This window comes from Oenanthe melanoleuca, unplaced genomic scaffold (assembly GCF_029582105.1).
Source record: "Oenanthe melanoleuca isolate GR-GAL-2019-014 unplaced genomic scaffold, OMel1.0 S092, whole genome shotgun sequence".
Lineage (NCBI taxonomy): Eukaryota > Metazoa > Chordata > Aves > Passeriformes > Muscicapidae > Oenanthe > Oenanthe melanoleuca.
Genome location: NW_026612741.1, coordinates 47004 through 52626, shown reverse-complemented (window position 1 = coordinate 52626; position 5623 = coordinate 47004). Strand labels below are relative to the sequence as shown.

At 57.5% G+C, this 5623-nt stretch overlaps 1 long non-coding RNA gene across 1 annotated transcript; it reads left to right on the top strand.

The window, feature by feature from the left end:
• Positions 1-1125: 1125 nt before the first annotated feature.
• On the top strand, positions 1126-4775 carry LOC130266579 (uncharacterized). The gene is made up of 7 exons (XR_008842920.1): positions 1126-1239; positions 1902-2034; positions 2144-2517; positions 2617-2752; positions 3331-3398; positions 3528-3730; positions 4488-4775. It is a non-coding gene; the product is annotated as an uncharacterized LOC130266579 (long non-coding RNA).
• The last annotated feature ends 848 nt before the right edge of the window (positions 4776-5623 follow it).

The window sequence follows — 5623 nt, the reverse complement described above, 5'->3', positions numbered from 1 at the left end:
GGCAATGGCAGCGCTGCCGCCTTGTGGGCACAGCGCGGTACTGCAGCCGCCCCCGAGCCGGCAATGGCAGTGCTGCCGCCTTGTGGACACAGCGCGGTACTGCAGCCAGCCCCGAGCCGGCCCCTGGCAGTGCTGCCGCCTTGTGGGCACAGCGCGGTACTGCAGCCGCCGCCGCTCCGGCGCCCTGGCAGCGCTGCCGTCCTGTGGGCACAGCGCGGTGCTGCGCGCGTGCCCTTCCGATGATGGGAGCGAGCGCGTGCCGGGACGCTGCCCTGTAGGACTGCCGCCACGCTGCGGAAGTGGCCTCTGCCAGTACTAGAGATGGCGGCCGAGAAGGGCGGAAGTGACGTCTTGCCACTCTCAAGATGGCGGTTTGGCAGGCACTCGTTTGACCTTCTATATATGGCGGCAGTTCCGGGTACCACAACAAAGATGGCAGCCGGGCCGGAAGTGGCCTCTGCCAGTACTAGAGATGGCGGCCGAGAAGGACGGAAGTGACGTCTTGCCACTCTCAAGATGGCGATTTGCCCGGCACTCGTTTGACCTTCTATATATGGCAGCAGTTCCGGGTACCACAACAAAGATGGCAGCGGGGCCGGAAGTGGCCTCTGCCAGTACTAGAGATGGCGGCCGAGTAGGGCGGAAGTGACGTCTTGCCACTCTCAAGATGGCGGCTTGGCCGGCACTCGTTTGACCTTCTATATATGGCGGCAGAAAGGGCGGGAAAATCAAGGACCCCAGGCTGTTTTGTGGGCTGCCTGCCCGCGACGCCGACACCGATCCCCGCGGCGCGATTTTCTCCGGCGTTTCCGAGAGTGCGGACACGGGCTGTGGGCTCAGCGGCGCCGCGGGCGCGCGGGAAACGGGCAGGCGCCGACAGGCGGCTGCTGGCAGACGCCAGTCTCTGCCGGGGTCCTGTACTGCCGGGGGCGGCACCGAAGGCGGTCCCGGGGGCGGTACCAAGGGCGGCAGCGGCGGCGGTACCCACGGCGGTACCGGGGGCGGTACCGGGCGGGGATCCAGGTGCGGGGCCGTGAGGTGATTCAGGGGCGGGGCCGGGCCCGGCACAGGTGCGCGGGGTCTCAGTGCGGCTGCGCGGGCCGGAGCCTATTTCTATGCGGCCGATCCGCTTCCGGCCCGTTCCATTCGGGAACACTCGTGCTGGGATGCGGCGGGATCCTCGTCGGAGCGCTGTGCCAGGGACAGCTCCCGGTTCTGCGCGAATCCTGGGGCGCTCAGGTAGGACCAGGGTCGGGTCTAGGTTTTGGCGGTATTGGCTGGGGGTTCCAGGCGGTGCCGCCTCTCCCCGGGCAGGCAGGGTGCGGGTAGCGGGGCCGGGATCGGGATCGCCGCAGGCAGCAGCAGCAGCCGCCCCGGACGGGCGCTGGGGCTGAGCCCGGCGCTGCCGCTCCCATTCCGTTCCGGCGGCCGCGGCACTCTGGACACGGTCCCGCTGTGGCCGCGGGGAGCCGGGGCTCTGCCGGTAACCGCGCCCGGAAGAACGGCGGCGGGATCTCCCCGTGTAGACGCTGCATCGCGGCTGGACCCGGCCGGGGCGCGGGGAGCGCCGTGCCAGCCCTGGGAGCCCCAAATCCCGGCGCTCCCGGTGCCCCTGTCCCGCAGAGGCCCCGCAGCCCTGAGCGCGGAGCAGCGCCCGGCTCCCCGTTCCCGTGCGCGCACAGCCCCGGGGCTGCTGCCCGCGCACCCCTGCGGAACGAGCGGGGCTGGGGCGCGGGACGAGCCGCTCGGCGGGGCCGGGCACGGTTCTGCTCGGGCTGCTTCTCCATCACCTGCTAGGTGCGACGCTCCCCCTCTCCCTTGCTTTGCAACTCCAAGAAGCTCTGCAATGGCAAAGCCTCTTTTATTAAAATTCGGCTGCGGCTTTTCCTCTTTACTTCCAGGTCACAGGATATACTGGGATTGAGAGGGTTCCTGAAATCCGACTCTCGAGGACACGGCCCGTGGGAGAATTGAACTCACAACCTTGGCACTACCTGGACTGTGCTCCAACTGACTGAGCCCTCTGCATCACAGGTATGAAACTCCCAAGGATGGGAATCCTTGGCTCCAGCAAGCTGCACAGAGGCCTCAGTGCCTCCCACTCACTGCCAGCAATGCTCCTTGGTGTTTCTGTGTGTCCCAGCTGCGGGGAACGGGGGGCAGGAGGAGGCCAGGAGTCCCCGAAAGGCATCCAGCACCTCTTGTCCATGGGCCCTCGGGGCAGGGGCTGTGCCTGCAGCGTCCTGCCCGTGCCGAGCACACGGCCCGGGATGGGCGCTGGGTGCCCGACCGGCGCTGGCACGGACACGGCTCAAGGGCTGCCCATGGCTCCCGGGCCGGGGGCTGCTCTGAGCAGGCTCCTGGAGATGCTCCAGCCTGGATACAGGCCACTGACAGCCCAAAAGCAGCCCAAGGAGCAGCTGGCGTGTCCTGGTGATGGTGGCACGGGCTGCGTGCAGAGGGGCTCAGACAGCAATTCCTGGTTCCAGCCTCCCAGAGCTCCCAGGCAGCTGCCAGGTATGTCCTGTCCACCCCAATTGCCTTCCCTTCCCTTCCTGCCTGAGGCGCCTCGTTCAGCAGCAGCAGCACTAAAGCCAAGGCAGTCTTCCCTCACAGCTATTAAATGCCAACCGACAGCCTGCAGAGATGCCTTCAAATCAAAGGTTCAGGTGGGATGAAGTTTTGTTTGGACGAAGGTGGGAGTTTCCAGGGAGCCAGCTGGAAGTGCAGAAGGGATGGAAAGCTTTCCCAGGTGGGTCCCACTGGAGGTGTGCTGGAGGCAGGGATGTGCACCCTATGCTGAGGAAAAAGAACTTGCTGAGCTGCTGCAGGGAGAGATGTCCTCCCGTGGGCATGGGGAGCTGCCTTGGCACGGGACGGGACCGCCCCCGACCCTGCCTTCTCCTGCTTGAAAATATCACCTGGAGCCCCGGCTCAGGGGGGCTAAATCAGCTGGACTCCAGGCAGCTCTGTCAGCTGCCCCCCAGGGACATGGGTGGGGCTGGGGGATGAGGGCTTTAGATAGCCAATTCTTTGGAACAGATGCCTGTCCCTGTCCCGATGCTGCTGAGCTTCCTTGGACGCTCTGCCCGTTCCTGGCACAGCTGGCGTTCAAGCGGCAGCTCTGCACGGGAATATCCACCCTCCGTGGGCACTGTGAGGTTATGGCAGCAGGAACTGAGCAGATAATTGGGGGCTGTGGGATAATTCACGGGAACTAGCAAAGCTGACAGTGAGCCCCGAGTCTGGGCCCTGCACAGAGAACAATCTTTGTGCTGTCCTGTCACCATTTTCTTCTGGTTCTTTTTTTTGTTGTTTTTTTTCTTTCAGGTGCTGGACTTGCCTCTGTGGATGTGCACTGAGCTCTCACAGCAGGGGACTGTCAGTTCTGACTGACTGTGAGTTTGTGTTCTTCTCACTGGGAATCAGAAATGATCATTAATTAGACCACCAAAATCTTTTCTGAAACCTTTCCCCTTTCCTGCCCTTTGCTGATAAGTCTTCTCTTTCTGCCTTTAACTCTACAGCTGTTCCCTGACGTGATTTCCCCTGCCTCACTTCTGTGCAGCTCCTAGCTGGGGAAAACTGGGATAACTTAGAGGGGACAGAGGTGAAACTTTTAGCTGGATTTTTCTAAAATTTTCTAATGATACTGAAATTATTTCCAATTGCCCCAGTGAGAAGAACACCAACTTGCAGGCATCAAAAGCTCCAAACTCGTTTAATTGAGGTAGGTCCAAGGAAAAAATCCAGCCATGCCAGGCTGAGGCTGGAGCCTGCTCATAATTCATTATTGGTGTCTGCTGCAGTCTAGGAATAGCTCTCTCATTTGTCACTTGCTTGATCTGCTTTTATATCCCTGATTCAAATGGAGTTAGGCAAACTTCATGTTTGCTATTAGGCTATGAAGAAGCCTATTGTAACCAGCATATGCTTTTCTTAGATGGAAATGTGCATGCCAAATACAAAGAGCTTTGATACTGAGATTTTTTTTTCCCCCCGCCCTGAGGTTCAAGTATTTTATCATTTTAATAACATTCCATCTTCCTGTTGCACTCACTTTTAGAGTGCATCTTTTGTATTAGCTCTGAGTACCATAATTCCTTCCAAATTCCTGTGGCACTATTACCATAACTATGCAATTAGCTACAGCTGGATGTAGCAGAGGTGAACACTAAATAGTTTTGTTGGCAGGAGGCCCAGTGTCTTTTAACCCAGACACCTTTTTTACTGACGCCTGGTTTGTTACTCTGCTTTAGGGAGTATGGGGAACTTCAGATACAAAGAAGAGAATTTAAAAGTTATAATTGTACAAGTTTATTATGCAAAAAGGTGCTGAAGGTGCTGTGGATCTGTTTTGGATTGTTATTTGTGTTTTGTTAGGTTTTTTGTTTTGTTCTGTGGGGTTTTTTTTTTTTTGTTTTTGTGTGTGTGTGTGTGTGTTGGGTTTTTTTTTTTTTTTTTTTCCCCACCTATCTTTTCCCTAGCTTGAAGAAACTTGAAGAAGGAATTTGGATGTATAAAAACAAGCTGAGAAGAGCATCAGTGTGTTCACTGGCAGCACGGGCTGGGATGAGGGCTGAGCAGGACCCAAGCTGCAGCACATCATCCATTCAGCTTTCACCTCATGTTTTATCACGGCCTTTATGAGACAGATGTGAATCGATGAGTCCCAGGCCGAGCCGTGCCCGTGCCCTGTTCTGTCGGAGCTGGTGCTTTCCTGACAGGTTCACCAGCCACACTCTGTAATAAATACTCCTGGGTCTGCTGCTGTTCCTCTTCCAGCTTTATATTCAATTTTCCACCCCTTCTCTCCTCTCTGTCCGCTGTGTCTTTGGTGTTCCTTTCTTGGCCTGTGTGCTCCCCATCCCATTCCCTTTCACTGCTTCACTTTCTCTTGTTCTTCTTTTTCTTTTTTGAAATGAATACTCAATATTTATGTAATATCTCTTACTCAGTCCCTCTCCCTGTTCTGTCCTACTTTTTGCCTCTCTCTCTGTCTCACTTGCTGCCTGCATCTTTATTTCTCCTTTCTTCCTCTCCTTGTCCCTCAGTCCTGCACCGTGACTGTGTTTCTTTGTCCCTGTCACTGTCCCTTTGCCTGTACCTGTGTGCACCTGCTGCCCAGTGCTCCTCCCTGACCGTCCCCTCTCTTGGTGAGCCTCTGTCCTGCTGGCCGTGCCTCTCTGTCTCCGTCCCTGTGCTGCTCCTTGGCCGCGTTTGCCCGCCCCGGCACGTGCCGCGGTCGATTCCTCTGCGGGTTCTTGTTTCCCTCTTTGTATGCCTCAGTCCTTGCTGCGTGTTTGGCACCGTGTTTCGTTCTGCGTCCTTCTCCGTGCCTCGCTCGTGTTCCTGTTTTATTCTGTGTGGCTCTGTGGAGCTCCCCGTGCCGGTGGTTCCCATGGGTGTGTCCCATTTGCTGTCCCTGTTCTTTTTTAATCCCTCTCTGTGTGCGGCCCATTCACCATCCCAGGTGTTTTTTTGGGTTTTTTTCCATTTCATCCTGCGCCTTGATCTTAGTTTTCTTGCTGTGTCCTCTCTGCTGGTCGTCTTCTTCTTCTGCCCCTTGTTGCCTGTGTCTGCGGGGCTGAGAAGGAACTTCAGCCCTTCTGGGGGCTGTCCC